General features: G+C 45.8%; 1 protein-coding gene across 1 annotated transcript in view; it reads right to left on the minus strand.

Moving 5' to 3' along the window:
- SLC9A9 (solute carrier family 9 member A9) overlaps nt 1-25,961 on the minus strand; it is a 1,444,260-nt gene that overhangs the window by 1,250,042 nt on the left and 168,257 nt on the right. The gene's annotated exons all lie outside the window — the stretch shown is intronic.

The raw sequence follows: 25,961 nt of genomic DNA on the forward strand, positions 1-25,961 counted from the left end.
ATTTTATAATGATAGGCAAAATCAATATTCAACTATATGAAGACAAGAAAAAAAAATGTACAATAGGTCTCTGGGAATTGATTTTGGGTTGAGCAAAATATTAAACAATCTATTTGGTTATACATATGAGTAACTAAATCAAAAGTGGTCTTCTTTTCAAAACAAGGTTAGCCCACATACCAATGAGCAGAGACCTGTATAATATGGGTGACTACCATTCATTATTCACAAGCGGAACTAAATATATTATACTAAAGAGGTTTTATTCTTTTATATTAATGTATGGTAAAAAAAAAATTAATTATTATGAGTGGAAAACCTTTTGAGGAGTGACAAAATTCCTATCTATTCCTAGTGCATAGGGAGTCGATAAACCCATTAATGTGGACATTGCATTTCTTAAAGGGAATCTGTCAGTAGGATCAACCCTCCTAATCCATCCATATGGGCATATAGATAATAGAAAGTTAAATAAAGTTATACTTTGCATGACAAAGTCACTGGCAAAATCTTGGAGGGGTGTTATGCATCACTGAGGCTATTAGCTTCGGTGATTTGAAACCTAGAAGTTTGCTCCAGCACACTAAGTGCTGAGAGGGGTTAATTAGCAATTTTAAGAGCTAGGCTTTTAAGTTAGTAGCTGAAGAGCAGGTGGAAAATAGCCTTCGGAGTCATTCAGTGTCTACAGCTAGCAACTCTAGAGAAGTGTTTTCTGTTAAACCGTACTGAACCCGGTTGTTGTATCCAAAGTGGGCAGATCCACGCAGGCATATGGGCTGTACCATAGTTTCTCTTTTATTTTCCAGTTATGCAAGAAAGCCTGTGTATATTGTGTTGAGCCCACAGTGGTTTATGTCGTATTTAAAAAAAAAAAACAGCAGAAGTAACGTGCCTGTGTCTTCCTTTGTGAGCAGCTGAGTGAGCCAATCTTCCACAGTTGGTGCTAGAAGTGCGGGCAATTTGTCTAGGAAACACGTGTGACAGTGGTGGACAAACTGCATTTCCTGGGTGAAGGTGGCCATAAGCCAGGAAGCCACGACAGACAGAATGGAGGAGCTGATCAAACACCTGGTCCAAGTCCAGCAACAGCAGCATCGACAGCAGCAGCAGGTCACACACAACCGCAGCAGCAGCAGCTGGCGCAAGAAACAAATAAACTGTCGGTGCAGCAGCTCTAACAGCAGTAGTAGCAGCAATAATAGCAACAGGAGATGCTTATGCAGCAGACAGAACTCCTCTCAGAGGCAGTGAGTGACCGGCAGTCCCTGCCCCAAGTCCAGGTGATGACACATATGTCCAGAACGCGGTATGATAAGCGATGCAAAAAATGTCTCCAGATGATGATGTGGAATCTTTTTTTACTGTGTTTGAAAGGGTGGAAGAGCGGGAGAAGCAGCGGGAGGAGGTGCTGACCTCTTATCTAGTTGGCAAGCCCCAGAAGGCTTATTATGACCTAGCTTTAAAGGATGCCTAGGAATAATCCAAATTAAAAACTGACACTCTGGAGCACTCAGAGGTAATATATCCGAGCACAAAGGGTCCACCATTGAATGTATTGTGGTGATAAACCCCCTTGCCCCCAAATGTTCGATCAGCTGCATCTGGTACAGAAATGGTTGCTGCAGGAGTCTTCAATCTCAGCCCAGATGGGGGAGCGGGTCATAATGGATTTATCCACTCCCTTCCTAGGTTGGTGTTTACCTGGGTTGCTTAAAGGGACCCCCCCAAAATGCAGACGACCTGGATGGCCTAATGGATGGGTACCAGATGGACGAGCGGTCCCTAAGGAAGCCAGGTGGTGTTGCATCCCCATACTTGGGTACCCAGAGGGAGCACGAATCCCAAAATGGGTAGAAAAAGGGGTAGAAGAGCCACTAATTTGGGGAGTCCAACGTCCCAAGGTGTCTCTGAGGGGTTGCCAAAGGCTGCTGGTAAAGACTTGCTCTGCTGAAGATGTCATGGTCCTGGACATATAGCTGCCCGTTGTCCTATGTCCTACGAACAGATGGACCGCAGCCTAGGGAGGAGCTATTTGTACTATGCCTACCCCGCCTGCAGTGTGGGTTATTAACCTGTTGAGGGGCCTCAGGCATGTCCTGTAACAATAAATGGGGTACTGGTGTTGGGACGCTTGGACTCAGAGTTTGGTGACCCTGATTAGGACCACATTTCCCCACTAGTTGATCCCAGGAACTCACTTGGGCATCTGCTGTATTCATGGGGATGACCAGGACTATCCTGTTGCCAGAGTGAACATAAAAACCAACTGTGGGGCTGAGACCCATGAGGTCGGAGTGGTTAAGGATCTGCTACACATGGTTATAATAGGTCGGGACTTTAGCTTGCACTGGGACTTATAGCGGAAGGCGTGGGTAAAACTGGAAGCCAATTCAACCATGATGAATCCACATCACAGTCTGAGGTGGATGAGTTCCCCTATGTGTGACTCATGAGGCCAAGATTCCAAAGTTGGGGTTTTCTGGGGGGGGGGGGAGGGGGGATATTTTGGAACTGCTCAAATGCAGGATCTTACGTTAAAAGGTGCATTTGACAATGTGAATGTGATAAATGCGGTTGCTCAAGAGCTGGGGGCTGACACCAGGTTTCCCTATTTTTCTTTAAATGAGGAGCTATATCGGGACACTCAGCTTAGGCTACGTTCACACTAGCGTTCTGCTAGTGTGCGTCGCCTTAGCGTCGGGCGACGCAGCGGCGACGCACGCGTCATGCGCCCCTATGTTTAACATGGGGGACGCATGCGTTTTTGTGTGTTGCGTTTTGCAACACTTGCGTTTTTTTTGGCGCTAGCGTCGGACCAAGAAAACGCAGCAAGTTGCATTTTTCTTGCGTCCGATTTTCGGCAAAAAACGACGCACGCGTCGCAAAATGCAGCGTTTTTGCGTGCGTTTTGCCGCGTTTTTGTGTGCGTCGTGCGTTGCATCGCCGACGCAGCGGCGCGCAACGCTAGTCTGAACGTAGCCTTATAGATGAAGTGACAGAGCAGATGTTAGCACCAGGCTCCTATAGGCGTAGGGGACTAGACCTGGCCCATTCTCATGTCTAGGGTGGACATTTTGTAGTAGACAAAAACTCCATCAGAGGCTCTACTGATCTGGATGTCACCGAGACATTGTTAATTTCTGCCGGTCCTGCTCTACCTGTCAGATACTTGCTCCAGTATCCCACTTCTGCAATCCCCTAGTGGCACTGCCCATTATAGAGGTCCCATTTAACAAGTTTGCCATGGACCTTGTCGAACCCCTAGTTAAGTTCCCCATGGCGCACCAGTATTTCCTGGTTGTGATAGACTATGCAATACGGTGCCCGGAGGCAGTACCACTGAGAAACTCCTCTACCAGAAGTATAGAAGTATAGTCCGAGAGCTAGTCCAGACCAATGAACTCTTCTCATGTCCAAAGTGATGAGGGAGTTGTATAAAGCTCTCCAGTTTGCACAACTCAGAACGTCAGAGTACCAAACACAAACAGACGGCCTGGTGGAGAGGTTCACCAAGACCCTAAAGTCCTTGTTTAATAAAGTCGTGGTGAAGAATGGCTGAGACTGGGATTGCCTGATCCCATACCTGTTAATTTCTATTAGAAAAGTTCCACAGGCCTCTATGGGGTTCTCACCGTTCGAGCTGCTATACGGACGGCACCCTAGGCAACTTCTGGACATTAAAAAGGAGACCTGGGAATCACAGGTTACACCCCATTGGAGCATCATCGGGCATGTGGCCCAGATGCAGGACAGGATTGCGAAGGTGATGCCAATTGTAAGGAAGAGCCTCCTTCAAACACAAGAGACCCAGGCAAGGATCTACAATCTGTCAGCAAGACAGACAGTTCAGCCTTGGAGACCTGGTCCAAACTATACTGCTGCTCCCATGTACCGACCTCTGGCTGAAGAGTACATTGTGGATACAATTCTGGACTCTAGAAGATTTAGAGGAAGAGTGGAATATTTGGTGCAATTGAGGGATTACGGACCAGAAGATAATTCATGGGAGCTAGGGTACGTTTATGCACCCAGGCTTACAAAAGCCTTTTATCAGAGACATCCAGAGAAGCCAACTCCTGAAATACCCAGAGGCCATCCTAGAATAAAGGGACTACTGTCAGGATTCAAACCCAGGTCATGAAAAAAAAAAATATTATTAACCTGCAGATATGGGGTTAATCTGCAGGATAATAGTGTTTTGAAACTGCCTGGCCCAACACTAATAGCCCCGATGACGATAGGAAATTTACTTTATTACTTTATTACTCCCGCAAGCCTGGGGCTTTCAGTCGTAGGAGTATGCAGGTATCGCTTCAGTCACCAGTGTGGAAGCAAGGATACAGATGTCGCTCACTATGCACTGAACGGTGATGAAAGCCATGCCTCTATGACTGAATGTCAGAGACTGCCAAGAAGGACAAAGTTCATTTCCTCCTCTTGGCGAGGTTCTTCATTTGGGCGATGGGCAGCTTTAGAAAGCTATTAATCTGCAGAATAACTGCAATTTGCTAAAGGAGTTGTTCAGCCTTGTGAAATTTATGGTCACATGCCGACTCATGTGTTTCAATGTTCTATTGGAGTAAAGTGGATGAGAATCTAGTTGGTATGTAACAGTAAGTATGCAAATGGTTGGAACTAGCAAGCAGCGCTGAATCCAAACAGTGTATATTACACATCGTTAGAATTCACAAGTTACAATGCTTGACAGAAATTCCTCCAAGACTGGACAACTACTAGTAGACAGTTCTTGTTCATACTATAGTTTATTCCTGCTGCACCCGAGTATTCAATTTTTTTTCTTTCAATTGGCCATACGTTTCCAGTGCTAGTTTTTATAGTCTTTACCAAGAGGGCGCAGTTCACAGGGTAATAACGTAGAACGCAGAGAATCCTGTGAGCCACGCTGTCACGCTCATGCCCTGACTGGGGGGTGTGAGCTTGGGGGGTTTGTCGCCCCACTGTGCCACGAACCAGACTACCGTGGAAGGGGCGTGACTATGACAGCTGTCTTGGTCTTCACTGGAGCCTCTGATGGTGAGGTCAGGCTTGTGCGGCAGGCAGCTGCCAGGTGCTACTCCAGGGTGGTGTCTGGCTATGGCTGCTGATCCCACTTGGGAAACAGTAACACCAGGATTGGTGCGGGCATTAGGCAGGACTAGCAGATGAGCACGGATGAAACTCAGATGAGCAGGCTGGCACAGCTGAGACACAGAGCTGGCAGAGACACAGGACTGGCAGGAACGGCAGAGACACAGGGCTGGCAGGCATGGCAGAGACACATGGCTGGCAGGCACGGCAGAGACACAGGGCTGGCAGGCACGGCAGAGACACAGGGCTGGCAGGTACGGCAGAGACACAGGACTGGCAGGTACGGCAGAGACACAGGGCAGGTTGGTGTGGTGTATGAGGGAACAGGTAGGGACCTGTTCACACAGGAGGTGCAGGTACAGATATTATGTATGAAGGAACAGGTTGGGACCTGTTGACACAGGAGGTGAAGGTAAAGAAACAAGCAGGAAGGAATGAAGTATGAAGGAACAGGTTGGGACCCGTTCACACAGGAGATGCAGGTACGGAAACAAGCCGGAAGGAAAAGAGTATGAAGGAACAGGTTGGGACCTGTTCACACAGAAAGAGAACAGCAAGGCTGCGGATAGGAGCGGTAGAGCAGCAAGAGATAGCGCAGAAACAGACGCTAAGCAGAGCAGAAACGCAAGGAATGTGGAGAGGAGCTGCAGAAAGAGATTACTGCAGCAACAGGAGCGGAGCAGAGTAGAACGGAGCAGGACCGCAGGAGTGCGGAGCAGAGGTAAAGCTGCAAGAGAGATAAGGGTAGAACCACAAAGTGCAGAGCCAAGAGCAGAGTGAAGGCACAGAGTGCAGAGCCAAGAGCAGAGAGAAGGCACAGAGTGCAGAGCCAAGAGCAAAGCAAAGGCACAGAGTGCAGAGACAGGAGCAAAGCAAGGTCGCAGAGTGCGGAGCCGAGAGCAGAGCAGAGAGGCACTGCAGGGAAAGAAACCACAGACAAGGAGACAGAGATAGGACAAAGTTCAGACAAGGTAATGGAACAAGACAAGGTACAAGGACAAAGACACAGGGACCAGGATATTCAGCCTCCTGGAGGGCGGACAAACAAGATACAAGGCAAAGCAAGAACAGCCTTCAGAGAAGGCAAGACACAAAGCAAAGCCTGGCAGCTCAGAAGCAAAACACAAACTGAGCTAACACGTTGCACAGGCCCAGTCCACTGGGTGGAGCTGCACTAAATACTGGAGTCCTCTTGGTAATTGGTCAGGAACAGATAAGACAGGTGCAACTGATTCCTATAAGAACCAGAGAGTTCAGGCACACAGGTAGGCAGGCACCGGACAACCCCACAGCACCGGACACCACCAGCAGCAGCACTGGACACGCGCGCTGCACATCGGAACACCCCCTCATCCCAGCCTGCGCCCTGCAACATCACTCCACTCCTGCCACCTTCAGTAGTGACCCTGGGACCCCGCTTCACCGCAGCCACCACCCCCAGTAATCAATAAGACACACTGATTATAAGAAGCACCATCATTTTTTCTTTTTAAAGTGACTTTTTCTCCTCAAAATTTGGGGTGCGTCTTATAATCCGGAGCATCTTATAATCCTAAAAATACGGTATATGTTTTGATTGAACACAGGCGCCGGATGATGAGACTATTCTCCCATCATCGGCTCATGCTGTCTCTGTCATATGTGACAAAAGACGTAGCCGGATGAGAGTAGTAGTCCCCATCAGACGACGCCTAGGTACACACGTCGCATGGGTACACACACACACACAAACACACAGACACAAACAGACACACGCACACAGACACAAACATTCTCCGCCCACAACAGAGACACACGCACATATTATCCGCCCACACACTCTTCCTCTATCTGACACCATTTCTCTTGGACAATTCGCAGCATTTTTGGGAGAAAATCTGCGGCAAATCCACAAACCTTTTACACCTGTGTTTTTGCTGCAGATCTGACTTACTCAATTAAAGTCAATGTGTCAAAAACGATGCAGAAACGCAAAAAGAACTGACATGCTGCAGAAAACAAAACGCTGCAAATAAGGATCATGTGCACAATACTTCAAGATTGTCATTGCATTATCTAGCATTAGTATGTCATTGCATTTTTTGAGCATTTCCGCGTGAAAGAAAGGCAGCGAAAACACATCGTGTGCACATAGCCTTAGTGGGAAGCAGAAAGGACATAGTTGTTATAAACGGATTATTCTTTACTAAAGAACTGGGACAGGTATGAGCACTGCTGATGGCATTGAAGCGAATATCCCTGCAGGATCAAAATATACAGGATTTGCAGTCTGTTAACAAAAATATTTAGAATTGAGAGTCCTCAGTGGTTGATACCTTTTAATGGCTAACTGAAAAGATGGTAACAAATTGCAAGCTTTCGAGACTACACAGGTCTCTTCATCAGGCAAAGACTAAAACAAATTCTGAAGAATCACATATTTATGCACAACATCGTATAGAAATTGAGAGTCCTCAGTGGTTGATATGTGGTGCATAAATATGTGATTCTTCAGAATTTGTTTTAGTCTTTGCCTGATGAAGAGACGCATGTAGTCTCGAAAGCTTGCAATTTGTTACCATCTTTTCAGTTAGCCATTAAAAGGTATCAACCACTGAGGACTCTCAATTCTAAATATTTTTCTATCTACTGGACACGGTACCAAGATATATTTCTTTCCTGTATCAGTCTGTTAACATGGAGACATAAATCTGTACAGGAGCTTTAGAAACAAAAAGATTTTAAATTCAAACTATTCAAAAGCTGCTTATTTTTTTTAATTGAAAACACATTGGAGATACCACTTAACCCATTCCCCCCTCAAGGCGGTTTGCAACTTTATGACCAGGTCAATTTTTTCAATTCTGACCAATATCAATTTATGTAGCAATAATTCTGGAATGCTTCAACGGGTCTCACAGATTCTGAAACCATTGTTTCGTGATATATTGCACTTCATGATAGTGGTAAAAATTTGCAATTTTTAAACTTAATTTTTATGCCCTTGAGTTAGAGAGTAATATCACACAAACTAATTAATAAATAACATTTCTACTTTACTTAGGAAGTTATAAAGGTTAAAACTTGACCAGCAATTCCTCATTTTTTCAACAAAATTGTTTTTTTAGGGACCACATTACATTTGAAGTGACTTTGAGGGGTCTATATGACAGAAAATACCCAAAAGTGACACCATACTAAAAACTGCACCCCTCAAGGTGCTCAAAACTACATTCAAGAAGTTTATAATCCCTTACATCGCGGGTCAGTACTATTGGCGCCTTTTTTGAACAAACTTGGGTATAAAAACCCACTTTTTTGCCATGCATAACACCCCCTGACGAAGGAATCTCCATTCCGAAACGCGCATCGGGGTGCGTGTTATCAAGGCCAGCGGCACTTAAAGGTATAGTCACCATTTCCAATTTACTCCTAGGAACATCTACTATATAATTGTCTAAGGGTCACTTCCGTCTTTCCGTCTTTCTGGCAAAACGCCCACAACCATTGCCATGACCAATCAGCGACGGGCGCAGTCCGGCGGCAACATGGACACTCCTTCCTCCCCGCAGTCAGTGCCTGCTCCGTACTCCCCTACAGTCAGCGCTCACACAGGGTTAATGGCAGCGCTAATGGACCGCGTTATGCCGCGGTGTAACGCACTCCATTAACGCGGCTATTAACACTGTGTGACCAACTTTTTTACTATTGAGGCTGCCTATGCAGCCTCAATAGTAAAAAGATCTAATGTTAAAAATAATTTACAAAATAAAAAATCATCATATACTCACATTCCGGCGCCTTTACCGCTCCTCGCGACGCTCCGGTGACCGCTCCATGTAAGCGGCAGGTTCCGGTGACAAGGATGGTATGTGACAAGGACCTGCCATGAAGTCACGGTCATGTGACCGCGACATCATCACAGGTCCTGCGAGAAAGACCTGCTATGACGTCACGGTCACGTGACCGCGACGTCATCACAGGTCCTGCGCCCATACCAACCCTGGGACCGGAAGCTGCCGTGTGCACCGCACCCAGGGCCAGGACTTCAACGGAGGGTGAGTATATGTTTATTTTTTATTTTAAGTCTGTACACTACATGGCTCTGTGCTGTATACTCCGTCACTGTGCAATATACTACGTGGCTGGGCAATATACTACGTGACTGGGCAATATACTACGTGGCTGGGCAATATACTACGTGACTGGGCAATATACTACGTGGCTGGGCAATATACTACGTGGCTGGGCAATATACTACGTGGCTGGGCAATATACTACGTGGACATGCATATTCTAGAATACCCGATGCGTTAGAATCGGGCCACCATCTAGTTTATATATATTCATCTAGCATCAGCACTTTGTGCATTATTGAATTTGCAAGCACATGTCACTTTCTTATATATGAATTGGTTTGCACTTGCACCTTATTTATTTATTTATTGGGCAGCACGGTGGCACAGTGGTTAGCACTGCAGCCTTGCAGCACTGGGGTTCAAACAGTCTTGTTTACTGATGAGTGTCGAGCAACCCTGGATGGTCCAGATGGATGGAGTAGTGGATGGTTGGTGGATGGCCATCATGTCGCAACAAGGCTGCGACGTCAGCAAGGAGGTGGAGAAATCTTGTTTTGGGCCGGAATCATGGGGAAACAGCTGGTGGGGCCCTTTAAGGTTCCTGAAGATGTGAAAATGACCTCTGTAAAGTAAATAGCGTTTCTGGCTGACAACCATCTTTCATGGTCTAAAAGCAGAAACGTGCCTTCAGGAGCAAAAACATCTTCATGCATGACAATACTCCATCTCATGCTGCAAATAATACCCCTGAGTCATTGGCTGCTATGGGCATAAAAGGAGATAAACTCATGGTGTGGCCACCATCTTCCCCTGACCTCAACCTTATAGAAAACCTTTGGAGTATCATCCAGCACAAGATCTATGATGGTGGGAGGCAGTTCACATCAAAACAGCAGCTCTGAGAAGCTATTCTGACTTCATGCAAAGACGTACAAGCAGAAACTCTCCAAAAACTCAAGAATGCAAGAATTGTGAAGGTGATATCAAAGAAGGGGTCCTATGTAATGTAACTTGGCCTGTTGGGATGTTTTGGATTTAAATAGCTTTTTTGTTCAGTGAATGTGACCTCCTAATGCTGCAAATTCCACAAATGAGCATTTTCAGATCTTTAAAACATATCAAATGTTTGGAAATTTTACTGTGCCTAATAATTTGGAACAGTGCGTTTTGAGTTTTTATTCATTTTATACTGTTATCATTGGGAGGTTTCTTCAATAAAATTCGATGTATAATCTAACGGGTGATGACTTTTATTAGACTGACTGTCATTTGCACCGACCATTTAGGAAAATCCGAGAAAAATGTCATCTGCATAATAATTTGGAACATAGTGTATACACATCATTCCCTGACCTTACCCACGCTGTACTACAGAACGCCACTGACTATCTGTCTGCAGTCTCCAACATCATGTCCGCTCTCTATCTGAAACTCAACCTCTCCAAAACTGAACTTCTTCTACTCCCGCCATCAACTAACCTCCCTAAATCTGACATTTCCCTCTCCGTGGGTGGCACCATAATAACACCCCGGCAGAAGGCGCACTGTCTGGGTGTTATGTTTTACTCCGATCTCTCCTTCACCTCCCATATACAATCTCTTGCCCGCCATGGAAACAACAAAAACCCTCACTGTCGCTCTGATCCACTCCCGTCTGGACTACTTTAATGCTCTATTAATTGGCCTCCCCCTCACACGACTTTCCCCTCTCCAGTCCATCCTTAATGCAGCAGCCAGGGTCATCCATCTGGCTAATCATTACTCGGACGTGTCCGCTCTTCGCCAGTCATTACACTGGCTGCCCATTCATTACAGGATACAATTCAAAGTACTTGTTCTCACCCACAAAGCTCTCCACAGTGCGGCAGCATCAATAGTAAAAAATTCGTCACATAGGGTTAATAGCAGCGCTATGCCCCGATGTAACACAGTCGCTTTAACGGACTGCTACAACGCTATGTGGGTGGCAGGCGCTGATTGGGGGGGAGTATTGAGGGGGCACTGAGTGCAGGGGGGTAGTGAGCGGCCATTTCACGGCCGGACTGTGCCCGTCGCTTCCAAGAGTGCATTGCGGTCTCGGGTCATTCCATATCAAGTGATCCAAATATGAATTTTTTTTTACCTTACGTCTTTAGATTTTTTTATTTTCTGTTTTTATGAAGTACAACTTTAGTTAATTACAAATTAAAAGTTTAGAATTTTTTTCTTCATCAGTTAATTTTTTACAGATTTTTAAAGTTTTGAAAAAGCGCGGATTTTGGCCTGATATGGCTTTACATTTTTTATCATATCTCGGGCTAGAATTAAAATATAGAGGTGGGAGAGGCATCATTTTTCCCAGAACGGTACCGGCATTCATTTGATATGTCACAAGACTATGTTTCTTTATATTTTGTTTTGGAGAAATCAAATAAAAAATTTTGATGCGCAATTCTGAAAAAAACGTATGTTTTAAAATTGTGAAAACATGCATGTGTGTTACTCGTGTCCTTGTTTATATTTGTACAGGGACTCAACTTGGGATCTATCAAATTTGTATTTTTTTTTAAGCCTTGAATCATCTGATTTTATGTTTGCGTGAGTTTCTTCCTTTTTTCTTTTCAAATTACAACTTATTGCATTCAACATTTATATGTAACAATAAAGAAACACAAAAAACAAATACCGAAGTGCCAGAATAAATACATCTTAATCATCATAACACAACTTGCTCAGCATTTTCAACCTGAATTCTTTGAACAAGCCAAAAGATAAAAGGTGATTACATCCTCAGGCCGGCCTCACACTAGCGAGTTTTACGGACGTAAGAGCACAGAAACTACGTCCGTAAAACTCGCATAAAATACGGCACAATTATTCTCTATGCCCCTGCTCCTATCTGCCGCATTTTCCTGATCAGTTTTATACGGCTTTCTACGGCCGTAGAAAATCGCAGCATGCTGCGTTTGTCACCGTATTGCGCAAATAAAACGTCAATGAAAGTCTATGGAAGCCCCAAAAATACGGATTACACACGGACCAGCAGTGTGACTTGCGAGAAATACGCAGCGCTGTTAGAGAGAAAAGCCGGTAATTCAGTGCGGTGTACAGTAAAATCACACTGACAGCTTACAGTAGAATAGGTAGAATAAATGTGTACACATAGAATAGGTATATATATATATATATATATATATATATATATATATATATGTCATTGAGACACATATATGTATATATATTATTACTTCATCCAGCGCGATATAGCAGAAAGCCGGTAATTCAATTACCGGCTTTTGCTTTCTCCTTCCTAAACCCGACATGATATGAGACCTGGTTTACATACAGTAAACCATCTCATATCCCCATTTTTTTTGCATATTCCACACTACTAATGTCAGTAGTGTGTCTATGCAAAATTTGGCCGTTCTAGCTAGTAAATTAAAGGGTTAAATGGCGGAAAAAATTGGCGTGGGCTCCCGCACAATTTTCTCCGCCAGAGTAGTAAAGCCAGTGACTGAGGGCAGATATTAATAGCCTGGAGAGGGTCCATGGTTATTGGCCCCCCCCTGGCTAAAAACATCTGCCCCCAGCCACCCCAGAAAAGGCACATCTGGAAGATGCGCCTATTCTGGCACTTGGCCACTCTCTTCCCATTCCCGTGTAGCGGTGGGATATGGGGTAATGAAGGGTTAATGTCACCTTGCTATTGTATGAGGACAACCAGCAGAGGGCGCCTCTTATGAACTCGAGCCTGGGAGCTTTCTAGGAAAGTTCCCACGATCTAGGAACAGCCAGCAGAGGGCGCCTCACCGCAAATGCAGGTAAATATAGGTCAATTACCTACTTTACCTTCATTCTCCGGGGTTTTGCAGACATGAGCAACGTTGCATTAGCAAAGCTCGTGGCTGCAAAATATTTTAACCCTTTCAGATGGATTTACATCGTTGGACGTGACAGATCCTCGGAAGGTATGTATATTGTTGGTTTATTATTTTTTTTTTATTTACACATCGAGGGTCTTCAGTGAGTGGATTGAGAGTAGAATAAATTAATACAACAACCTTTGTGATTTTTTCATTAAATTAATTTGGCTTAATGTCACCTTACAATAGCAAGGTGACATTAACCCTTCATTACCCCATATCCCACCGCTACACGGGAATGGGAAGAGAGTGGCCAAGTGCTGGAATAGGCGCCTCTTCCAGATGTGCCTTTTCTGGGGTGGCTGGGGGCAGATGTTTTTAGCCAGGGGGGGGCCAATAACCATGGACCCTCTCTAGGTTATTAATATCTGCCCTCAGTCACTGGCTTTATTACTCTGGCGGAGAAAATTGTGCGGGAGCCCACGCCAATTTTTTCCGCCATTTAACCCTTTAATTTACTAGCTAGAACGGCCAAATTTTGCATAGACACACTACTGACATTAGTAGTGTGGAATATGCAAAAAAAATGGGGATATGAAATGGTTTACTGTATGTAAACCAGGTCTCATCTCATATCGGGTTTAGGAAGGCAAAAGCAAAAGCCGGTAATTGAGTTACCGGCTTTCTGCTATATCGCGCTGGATGAAATATTAATATATATACATATATGTGTCTACTGACATATATATATATATATATATATATATATATATATATATATATATATATATATATGACAGTATATATGTTTGTTTTTTTTTGTTTTTTTTAAACACATGGATCCCTTGTATAGCCGTATGTCGGTTTTGCAAGCCTGCGATAAAAACACGCAGTACGGATGACATACGGATTACATACGGAGGATGCCATGCGCAAAAAACGCTGAAACACCCTGCCTACGGAGGAGCTACGGACCACTATTTTGGGGACTTTTCAGCGTATTACGGCCGTAAAAAACGGACCGCATTTTCATACGCTGAGTGTGAAGCCGGCCTCAAGTGTGGTTTTCTAAATACAGTCTGATCCTAATTATATGTTAAAAACAAGATTAAAAGAACCAATATTTTTACCACCTATTTATACATGGAACAATTTTTTTTCTACTATATCACTAAACATGTAATTTCTGAAGTGCTTAAGAAGAATATTACAGTAGTTAAATCCTCGTTCTATAAAATAAGAACTAATCAAACAATTAATAGTAGGTTTTTACACTGGCCTGTTATCATCAATGTGTCCCTTCTAGTGGTGAAATGTCATCTTGTCCATAAGGGCTCACTAGCAATGGCCGTTTCCTTCTGTGTCAGAGTATGTGCGGCCTCTCATGGTGCTCGGCTCCACCTGAGTTATATCTGATTTTTGTTCACTTTTACAATGTCTGATTTTCTTGGATACAGAAAGGACGGCGCTGGACCAGAAAGTGCAGAAAAGTCACTTCTACGTCTTCATTTTCACAATCTTTGGAGAGTCCAGTAGCCGCCACCAGCACCGATCATATTCCCAGGTCACATAGCCAGTTGTGTCATCCATTGCCGATCTTGTGCCGCCTTCTACCACTTCATGGTCGTCACTGTCTTTATTTCCACTACATAGGATGACAGTCCGGTATTGCCGAGTCCCTGTGATGGGTTCTGCTTCCTGTAACTGATGTTATAACAATCTCTCCTCTTCCTCTTCGTAGTCCTGGTTTGTACAATACATGAACTGGATGTTAAGAATATTTTTCCCCCTCCATTTGAGGAGTTGCCTGGGCGGTAAGATTTGGTGTGAATACTGTCTGTGGAGGCCCGAGCTGCCGGCCGGTCATCTGCTCTGCAGTCACCGTCTACCCCTGGTCATTCTCCGCCCTAACAAAGCTTCTCCTCTGTCCTCTCCTGCTTCTAAGTGGTAACATAATAAAATAATACAGTAATATCTAGCAATCATGGATTTTTTGGTAAATATGGACCCACACTGTTAGACCACAGGCTGAACAGATCTGAAATCAAGATTTTTGAACTGACACTGTAATAGTTTTTTTTTTTTTAAATATGATCCCATCATGATCCCATCTTGTTTTTTGGTACAGATGTGGATAGGAGCATAGCAGGCACATGTGTAGTTTTTGAAATTTTTAAATTAAAGGTTTTTTTTTTCGGAAATGTATTTTAAAGTTCTGCGCTTGTGTTCGCATAGGTAAAATATGATCAAAGATACTCTTGTGACATATCTGGTGAAAGCCTGTACAGTTCTGAGTAGAATGGTGTTTATTTTGTTTCGCTATCTCTTTTCTAGCCTGAGTTATGGGGAGAAATGTAAAGGCAGGCAACACCGAAATTCGCACTTTTTCGAAACTTTGAAAATCAATAAAAAATAAAAATAAAATATCTAGAATTTTTTCTTCTTCACGTTTTGCATTCTCTGACACACTGTTACCAAATAACAAAATCTCAAAAGAATTAAATATAGTGGTAAAAATCATTGGTTCACTTGACATGGAATGAGATCGCGAGGTGATGACGTCGCGAGACCGCTACGTCATCATCTCGCGAGACCGCAATGCATGGACCGGACCGTCGCGAGGAAGGCCTGGGCTGGATCCGGAAGGTGAGTATATAATGATTTTTTATTTGTTTTACTATTTTTAACATTAGATCTTTTTACTATTGATGCTGCATATGCAGCATCAATAGTAAAAAGTTGGTCACACAGGGTTAATAGCAGCGTTAACGGAGTGCGTTATACCGCGGCATAACGTGGTCCGTTAACGCTGCCATTAACCCTGTGTGAGCGCTGACTGGAGGGGAGTATGGAGCGGGCACTGACTGCGGGGAGTAAGGAGCGGCCATTTTGCCGCCGGACTGTGCCCGTCGCTGATTGGTCGTGGCTGTTTTGCCGCGACCAATCAGCAACTTGGAATTTCCATGACAAACAGACAGAAGGACAGACAGAAAGAAGGCAGTGACCCTTAGACAATTATATAGTAGATAAAAATACAGACACTGCCGGATCACAGGCCAGACAGCATCCACAGCGCCCCATCTGCCTCATTATAGGGAATCTGCTGCCGGGGGTTCCATCTGAATCACTTATTTCAGAGATTTACACCGTGTAAGTGTTCAGCGCAGAATAAACGTGAGCCGAGTCTTGCTGCAATCTTTAGGAGACAAAATGAACACATCATCCATAAGTGAATTATTGGCTTCATTTATTTTTTATGTTGTTCCTTGAGTTGTATAATAGATGACTTTATTCTATGGGTCGGTGCGAGTACAAGTGATACCAGATTTATAAAGTTTTTTTTAATGTTTGGCTGCTGTCACACACTGAAAGTCACTTTTTTTTGCAAAACTGAGTTTTTGAATCGCCATATTTTGAGAGCTATAATTTTTCCAAATTTCTACCAACAGAGTCATGTAATGTCTCAGAGAGACATTAGAGTCAGGGCGGCACGGTGGCTCAGTGGTTAGCACTTTTGCCTTGCAGCGCTGGAGTCCTGGGTTCAAATCCCACCAAGGACAACATCTGCAAGGAGTTTGTATGTTCTCCCTGTGTTTGCGTGGGTTTCCTCCAGGTTCTCTAGTTTCCTCCCACTTTCCAAAGACATACTGATAGGGAATTTAGATTATGAGCCCCATCGTGGACATCGTATGCAAACTGTAAAGCGCTGCGGAATATGTCAGCGCTATATAAAAATAAAGATTATTATTATGTAATGACTTGTCCTTTGCGGGCGTCAAAATATGCAAATACTAGAAATTCAGGAATTGTTTTCTGGGGTTTTTTGTTGCCATTCGGCTTGTGGTAAAATTGATAAGGCAGCGTTATTCTTCTGGGCAGTACGATTACCCCATTCATATAGTTTTCTTTATGTTTTGGCACTTTTATACAATAAAAACTATTTTAAGGCTATGTTCACACGTTGCAGATTTCCCTGCGGATTTTTCTGCACTAAAAAACGCAGGTGCGGTTTTTGGTGCGTTTTTTGATGCTGTTTTTAGTGCGGTTTTTTATGTAGTTTTCTCTGCAGATTGTCTGTGTGTTTGCTAGGAAGTTTTTTTGCTAGGAAGTAAGGGTTAAAATGGCTGAAAATACCCTAACCCTACCCCTAACCCTACCCCTAACCCTAGTTCTAACTGTAGTGGGGGGGAAAAAAAATTCTTTATTTTATTATTGTTACTACCTATGGGGGTGATAAAGGGGGTGTCATTTACATTTTTTTTTATTTTGATCACTGTGAGGTTATCACAGTGATCAAAATATGCCTGGAACGAATCTGCCGGCCGGCAGATTCGGCGGGCGCACTGTGCATGCGCCCGCCATTTTGGAAGATGGCGGCGCCCAGGGAGAAGACGGACGGACGGACACCGGGAGGCCAGGTAAGTATAAGGGGGGGAGATGAGGGCACGGGGGGGCATCGGAGCATGGGGGGGTGGGATTGGATCATGGGGGGACAGCCACACTCCGCCCACAACTTCCTGCTGCAGCGGTTTCTGCACCACAAACCGCAGAAAACCCGCAGATATTTTTTCGTCTGCGGGTTTTACTGCGGGTTTGACCTCACAATGGAGGTCTATGGGTGCAGAACCGCTGCAGTTCCGCACAAAGAAGTGACATGGTCCTTCTTTTTTCCCCGCAGCAATTCAGCGCGGTTTTTTTGGGGATTTTCCGCAATGTGGACACAGCGGTTCTTGTATTCCATAGGGTAACATTGTACTGTACCCTGCATGGAAAACAGCTGCGGACCCGCAGCGGCAAAATCGCGGCGGTTCCGCAGTTAAAAACGCATAGTGTGAACATGGCCTAAAAGAAAAAATAATATATTTCTGCTTTGCTTTATTCCTATAACTTTTTTAGTTTTCCACTGATGGAGCTGTATGGCGCTTGTTTTTTTGCGGAACAAGATGAAGTTTTCAGCAGTACGATTTTTATTTACATTTGTCTTTTAGGTTGCGTTTTATTCTACTTTTTGTGTGGTGATATGATGATAAAGCATAATTTTTTGTCTTATTTTTAACTATATTTTATTGTGTTCACTGAAGGCGTTAACTGGTGTTAGGAGTCGAGTTTCCTCTGCTGCACAGGGGGAATCTCGATCCATCTCCGCTGTGGTCTCCCATTCTTCTCCAGCCGCGGTGGAGTCTGCTCAGCAGGGACGTCGATCCCAGCGTCTCACTCAGTCTGACTCTGTGCGAAGAGTTACTGCTGCTTTTCCTGCTTCTGCCATTGAAGCCAGTGCTGGGCAGCGGCGAGTGGACGTTTCTGGATCTAAGTCCTGCTTTTCTCTGTCTGAGCATGCCCAGGGCAGGATCTCCCGTTGGAGATCGAGGGTCACATGCTCAGGTACTGCAGCACATCCCATTGGTCCTTTTGGCAGGTCCTGAAAGGGCAAAACTTCTGTAGCTGTTTCCTGTGCTGCAGCTATATAAACTGCGCATGACCGCACGGCCATAGTAACATAGTAACATAGTTAGTAAGGCCGAAAAAAGACATTTGTCCATCCAGTTCAGCCTATATTCCATCATAATAAATCCCCAGATCTACGTCCTTCTACAGAACCTAATAATTGTATGATACAATATTGTTCTGCTCCAGGAAGACATCCAGGCCTCTCTTGAACCCCTCGACTGAGTTCGCCATCACCACCTCCTCAGGCAAGCAATTCCAGATTCTCACTGCCCTAACAGTAAAGAATCCTCTTCTATGTTGGTGGAAAAACCTTCTCTCCTCCAGACGCAAAGAATGCCCCCTTGTGCCCGTCACCTTCCTTGGTATAAACAGATCCTCAGCGAGATATTTGTATTGTCCCCTTATATACTTATACATGGTTATTAGATCGCCCCTCAGTCGTCTTTTTTCTAGACTAAATAATCCTAATTTCGCTAATCTATCTGGGTATTGTAGTTCTCCCATCCCCTTTATTAATTTTGTTGCCCTCCTTTGTACTCTCTCTAGTTCCATTATATCCTTCCTGAGCACCGGTGCCCAAAACTGGACACAGTACTCCATGTGCGGTCTAACTAGGGATTTGTACAGAGGCAGTATAATGCTCTCATCATGTGTATCCAGACCTCTTTTAATGCACCCCATGATCCTGTTTGCCTTGGCAGCTGCTGCCTGGCACTGGCTGCTCCAGGTAAGTTTATCATTAACTAGGATCCCCAAGTCCTTCTCCCTGTCAGATTTACCCAGTGGTTTCCCATTCAGTGTGTAATGGTGACATTGATTCCTTCTTCCCATGTGTATAACCTTACATTTATCATTGTTAAACCTCATCTGCCACCTTTCAGCCCAAGTTTCCAACTTATCCAGATCCATCTGTAGCAGAATACTATCTTCTCTTGTATTAACTGCTTTACATAGTTTTGTATCATCTGCAAATATCGATATTTTACTGTGTAAAACTTCTACCAGATCATTAATGAATATGTTGAAGAGAACAGGTCCCAATACTGACCCCTGCGGTACCCCACTGGTCACAGCGACCCAGTTAGAGACTATACCATTTATAACCACCCTCTGCTTTCTATCACTAAGCCATGCGCTAGTATTGTCTTGTAAATATGTGTGTGTGTTGTGAGTGAAAGTCGCTCTTTAAATAACCCTCCCTATTGAATGATTGTTTGCGGAAGGTGTATGTTTGCTATCTAGCGCCCGACTTATCCAACAGCACGTAACACACATTACAGCTACCAGTTGCTGTGTCCGCCTGTACGGCGCCGTGCGCTTGCTCTGCGCTTTCCTGACCCAAGCCTGGGTGGTTAGTGGCGTCCGTCAGTGCGGCACCGCACGCAATCTTGTGCCTTTATATTATTATTTAGTTTCCTTACACACCCAGTGGCGGTGTTGGACCAGCAAGCGTCTAATCGGACTTCAATCCTAGTTGGGGTTGAGTTCGCTGACTTCTTGCTCGCGCTCTATGTGCGGTACCGCGGTCCTGTAACGCAACAGGATCGCTTCCTTCACGCAGGGTGAAGTAAACCCGTGCGTGTATACTTATAGTACCGCCATATAGTCCGTCTTACTAGCAGCAGGGTTTTAACCTGCACGGTGGACCTCGGACTGCGAACGCACCTAGTTCCATTTCATCTTGTACTTGGTGTGTTCCGCCAGTCCTTAACATAATACTAGCGCCAAGGTCTGGCTAGTAAATGATGGACGATCAGCGTTCACAGCGGTACATCCAGCAGCTGGAGGGAAGGTTGGCGGCTCTTGAGCATTCAACCTCAGCTGTGGATGTCACTGCTGTCGCTGTTCAGGCTGCTAGTGTTGCTACAGCCACCTTGTCCACTGCCGCTCCTGTCCCGACTCTAACTCGCCTCCCGCTTCCAGAGAAATTCTCTGGTGACAGTAAGTCTTGTAGGGGTTTCGTGAGTCAGTGCTCTATCCATCTCGAGCTTCAGGCCTCTCGTTTCCCTACAGAGCGGGCTAAGGTGGGATTTATAGTGTCTCTTCTATCGGACAGGGCATTGCAGTGGGCTACGCCGCTATGGGAGCGTAGCGATCATGTGGTGCAGAGTGCTCCGTTGTTTCTGAGCACTCTGAAACAGGTCTTTTTAGGCCCTCGTGTCACCCATGATACGGCGCTCCAATTGATGGCATTGACTCAGGGCTCGTCCTTGGTCAGTCATTTTGCCGTCCACTTCCGCACCTTAGCATCTGAGCTGGAGTGGTCGGATAAAGCCCTCATTCCAATATTTTGGAGGGGGCTGGCTGACCACGTTAAGGACGCCCTGGCCATTAGGGAGATTCCCGCCACACTGGAGGAATTAATAACTCTATCCACTTGTATTGATCTCCGTTTTCACGAGCGGAGGTTAGAGCGAGCCCAGTGTAGGCAGAGGTTTCGGCTGGCTCCCACCTTCGCCAAACCTTTGGAATCACCAGACCAGGCTCCTGAGCCCCATGAGCCTGTGGTAGAGTCACGAGCGGGATCTAAGTCCCGGACCGCTCGTGCACTCCAGATTTGTCATCTTTGCCAACAGACAGGACATCTTGCCTCCAGATGTCTCCAGCGGTCGAGGAAACGTCAGCGTCTAGTGGTAGTTGGTGGAGGTGCACTTGACACGGCGACGTTTGCCTCCAAATTGTCCTTTAAGGGGACAATAACATTGGGCTCATCCTCTCACTCGGTAGAACTCTGCGTGAATTCTGGGGCGGAGGGCAATTTTATGTCTTCAGCCTTCGCCCAACGTCACGCAATTCCTCTGGTCATGCTATCTCAACCAGTAACGGTACGAGTGGTGAATGGGTCGACACTGCCCGCACAGATTACACATCAAACTATCCCTTTTACTCTGTCCATGTCACCATCTCATCAGGAGATTATAGCTCTACTCGTCATTCCTGAGGGAATTGATGAGGTTCTCTTGGGGATACCTTGGTTACGGTACCACTCTCCTCACATCGAGTGGTCCTCAGGCAGAATTCTGGGATGGGGTGAATCTTGTGGGAACAGGTGTCATCGAGAGTGCGTTCAGGTTGCTACTACAGAGGTACCCCCAGATCTTTCCTCTCTTCCCAAGCAATATTGGTCTTATGCAGACGTGTTCTCCAAAAAGGCAGCGGAGACCCTTCCGCCCCATCGCCCCTATGATTGTCCTATTGATCTCTTGCCTGGTGCTGAGCCTCCCCGGGGTCGAGTCTATCCATTATCTCTCCCGGAAACGGAGGCAATGTCTCAGTACATTCAAGAGAATCTGGCAAGAGGGTTCATCAGGAAGTCAGTGTCACCTGCTGGGGCAGGGTTCTTTTTCGTGCAGAAGAAGAATGGAGAACTACGTCCATGCATAGACTACAGGGGTCTTAATGCTATCACAGTTAAGAACAAGTACCCTTTGCCTTTGATATGAGCTTTTCGATAGGCTTCGGGGAGCTAGAGTGTTTACTAAACTAGAGCTGCGGGGTGCTTATAACCTGATTCGCATCCGTGAGGGGGACGAATGGAAAACGGCATTTAACACCAGAGATGGGCACTATGAGTATCTGGTGATGCCCTTCGGGCTCTGTAATGCACCTGCCGTTTTCCAAGACTTTGTCAACGACATCTTCCGGGATATGCTTTCCACCTCGGTTGTAGTCTATCTGGATGATATTCTCATCTTTTCTCCAGATATTGACTCCCACCGGAGAGATGTTGGCAGAGTCTTCGACCTCCTACGGGCAAACTCTCTTTATGCGAAGTTGGAGAAGTGTGTGTTTGAGCAGGAGTCCTTACCTTTCCTGGGCTATATCATCTCCGCCCAGGGATTGGCTATGGATCCTGCCAAACTACAGGCTGTGATGGACTGGCAAGAGCCCCATTCTCTTAAAGCGGTGCAGCGCTTTATGGGGTTCATAAACTATTACCGCCAGTTCATTCCCCACTTCTCAACTCTGGTAGCTCCCTTGGTAACCCTCACCAAGAAGGGAGTGAATCCCAAATTGTGGTCGGAAGAGGTCTCCAAGGCCTTCACTTCTATTAAGTCCCACTTTGCTAGCACTCCCATCTTACATCGTCCCGATGTGGATAAGCCATTCCTAATGGAGGTGGATGCCTCGTCCGTTGGTGCTGGAGCAGTCCTCTATCAAAAGGATGCTCAAGGTCGGAAGCATCCATGCTTCTTCTTCTCTAAGACCTTCACGCCAGTGGAGAGAAACTACTCCATCGGGGACAGGGAGTTGCTAGCAATGAAGTTGGCCTTTTCGGAGTGGAGACACCTTCTGGAAGGTGCGCGGTTTCCCTTCCAAGTTTACACGGACCACAAAAATTTGGTCTATTTGCAAACAGCCCAGCGGCTAAATTCTCGCCAGGCCAGATGGTCCCTGTTCTTCTCCCGGTTCCACTTTTCCCTTCATTATCTCGCCGGGGAGAAGAATATCCGTGCTGACGCTCTCTTTCGCTCCCTTATGTCAACTGAGGAGGAGGAAGAGGAGCCTCGGCTTATTGTCCCTTCCGAGAGCCTGAGAACCGTAGCGCCAGTTTTGCTAGAGTCTGTGCCTCCAGGCAAGACTTTTGTGCCCATTAATTTGCGGCCGGAGGTTCTCTCTTGGGCTCATTCGTCCAGGGTGGGTGGACACTTTGGGACAAAGAGGACATCTGAGCTACTGGCGAGGACGTACTGGTGGCCGCATATGGTCCGGGATGTCAGGGATTATATTCTGGCGTGTGTCTCCTGTGCCAAAAATAAATCTCCGCGTCAAAGGCCAGCTGGGTTGCTCTATCCCTTGCCGGTGGCAGATAGGCCCTGGGAGATGGTCGGGATGGACTTTGTTGTGGGTTTACCCAAGTCTCGCGGCTGTACCATCATTTGGGTCATCACCGATCATTTCTCAAAAATGGTGCATTTGGTGCCGCTACCACGGTTACCTTCTGCACGGGCCTTGGCAGCGTTGTTCATTATAAACATCTTCCGCCTACATGATATGCCTGACAAAATTGTCAGTGACCGGGGTCCCCAGTTTGCGTCTCGGTTGTGGAGAGAGCTTTGTCGTCTTCTCAGTATTGAGTTGAATCTCTCTTCCGCTTATCATCCCGAGACGAATGGGTTGGTAGAGAGGGCCAACCAGACCTTGGTCACATACCTGTGACATTTTGTTTCAGCCAGGCAGGATGACTGGGCATCCTTGCTATCATGGGCAGAGTTTGCACTGAACAACGCCGTAGCTGACTCCACTGGACAAACCCCATTCCTCCTCAACTATGGTCAGCATCCACGGGTACCTGTGCCTATGCCCGTGTCTTCCGCCGACTCCAGGGTGGCAGACTGGGCTGTGGAGGCACGGGATATTTGGGACCGCACTCAGGATGCCATTCGGGCCTTTTAGGAGAGAATGAGGTCCTCCGCCGATGCTCATCGGCGCCCCGCTCCGACCTTTGCTTCTGGCGACTTGGTGTGGCTCTCCGCCCGTAACATCAGGCTGCGAGTTGAGTCCACTAAATTTGCTCCTCGCTACTTGGGTCCGTTCAAGGTCCTCGAGCAGGTTAATCCTGTGGTCTATCGTTTGGCCCTTCCGCCACGCCTGGGTATCACCGACACCTTTCATGTGTCCCTCTTGAAACCCATGTATATGTCCCGGTTTTCCGAGTCATCTGCTGGGACATCGGGTTCGTCTACGGACGATTATGAGGTGAATGCTATTTTGGGGTTCAAGGTGGTACGTGGCAAAAAATTTTATTTGGCAGACTGGAAGGGTTATGGCCCCGAGGACAGGTCCTGGGAGCCTGTTGAGCACATTCGGGCCCCGCAGTTCATTGCTGCCTTCGAACGTAGCGAGGCCCAAGGAGGGGGGGGGGGGCCCTAGGAGGGGGGGGTAATGTTAGGAGTCGAGTTTCCTCTGCTGCACAGGGGGAATCTCGATCCATCTCCGCTGTGGTCTCCCATTCTTCTCCTGCCGCAGTGGAGTCTGCTCAGCAGGGACGTCGATCCCAGCGTCTCGCTCAGTCTGACTCTGTGCGAAGAGTTACTGCTGCTTTTCCTGCTTCTGCCATTGAAGCCAGTGCTGGGCAGCGGCGAGTGGACGTTTCTGGATCTAAGTCCTGCTTTTCTCTGTCTGAGCATGCCCAGGGCAGGATCTCCCGGCACGGCCATGCGCTAGTATTGTCTTGTAGATATGTGTGTGTGTTGTGAGTGAAAGTCACTCTTTAAATAACCCTCCCTATTGAATGATTGTTCGCGGAAGGTGTATGTTTGCTATCTAGCGCCCGACTTATCCAACAGCACGTAACACACATTACAGCTACCAGTTGCTGTGTCCAGGCGGCCGTGCGCTTGCTCTGCGCTTTCCTGACCCAAGCCTGGGTGGTTAGTGGCGTCCGTCAGTGCGGCACCGCACGCACTCTTGTGCCTTTATATTATTATTTAGTTTCCTTACACACCCAGTTGCGGTGTTGTGCCAGCAAGTGTCTAATCAGACTTCAATCCTAGTTGGGGTTGAGTTCGCTGACTTCTTGCTCGCGCTCTATGTGCGGTACCGCGGTCCTGTGACGCAACAGGATCGCTTCCTTCACGCAAGGTGAAGTTAACCCGTGCGTGTATACTTAAAGTACCGCCATATAGTCCGTCTTACTAGCAGCAGGGTTTTTACCTGCACGGTGGACCTCGGACTGCGAACGCACCTAGTTCCATTTCATCTTGTACTTGGTGTGTTCCGCCAGTCCTTAACAACTGGCGGAACAGTTTTATAGGTTGTGTCATTCTGGACGCGGCAATACAAAATGCGTGTATTTTTTTTTTTTTTTTGCTTTTTTATGGAAATATTTAAGGGTACAATATATTTTTATCAGAAAAGAAAACGCTGCCCTATCAATGTGATGTCAGAGGAAGCAGATGTATCTCCGGCAAGTGCGGTCTGTGACCACTCTGTACCAACAGATATCAGTGCCGAGGACAACAGGCAAGTAGTTTGCAACTATCTGCCTGTAAGTGCTTAGGTACATTGTAAAAATAAAAAGTCTAGGATAGCCCCTTTAAGTTACACTACGCAAGTTTTAAATTAAGCAACATTTATGGATTTCAAGGTAAACTAATTCAGTTTTTCCACAAGGTTTTACTTTCTTTGTCCCTAAATTGGTCAGGCATGGATTGGAAATCCATACATACAGATACAGAATCAACAATTAACTATCAGGAAGGTTTCATGTTTCATGTGGATACAGCTTGCCTCCAAAACCATTAAGTTTTCCAAGACATCTCTCTTTCAGCTAGAATTCATCAACTTTCCTTTTTTTTTTTTTTTTTTTGGAGATGTAACAAGTCATTGTTATATTGTTGTCTGACTAATTAGAAGAGGAACAGATTGAAATAGATCATTGATTTCCCATTAAGGTTCGTTTGTAAAACATCTTTAAGCAAAAATAAAGGCTCTCACCACTCTTTTCACCATAGCATAGTCACACAGAGCACCATAAAGCTTTACAAGGGTATCTGAAGTTCAATTGTACAAGAAGTCA

The sequence above is a fragment of the Ranitomeya imitator genome, chromosome 5, assembly GCF_032444005.1.
Source record: "Ranitomeya imitator isolate aRanImi1 chromosome 5, aRanImi1.pri, whole genome shotgun sequence".
Taxonomy (NCBI): Eukaryota; Metazoa; Chordata; class Amphibia; order Anura; family Dendrobatidae; genus Ranitomeya; species Ranitomeya imitator.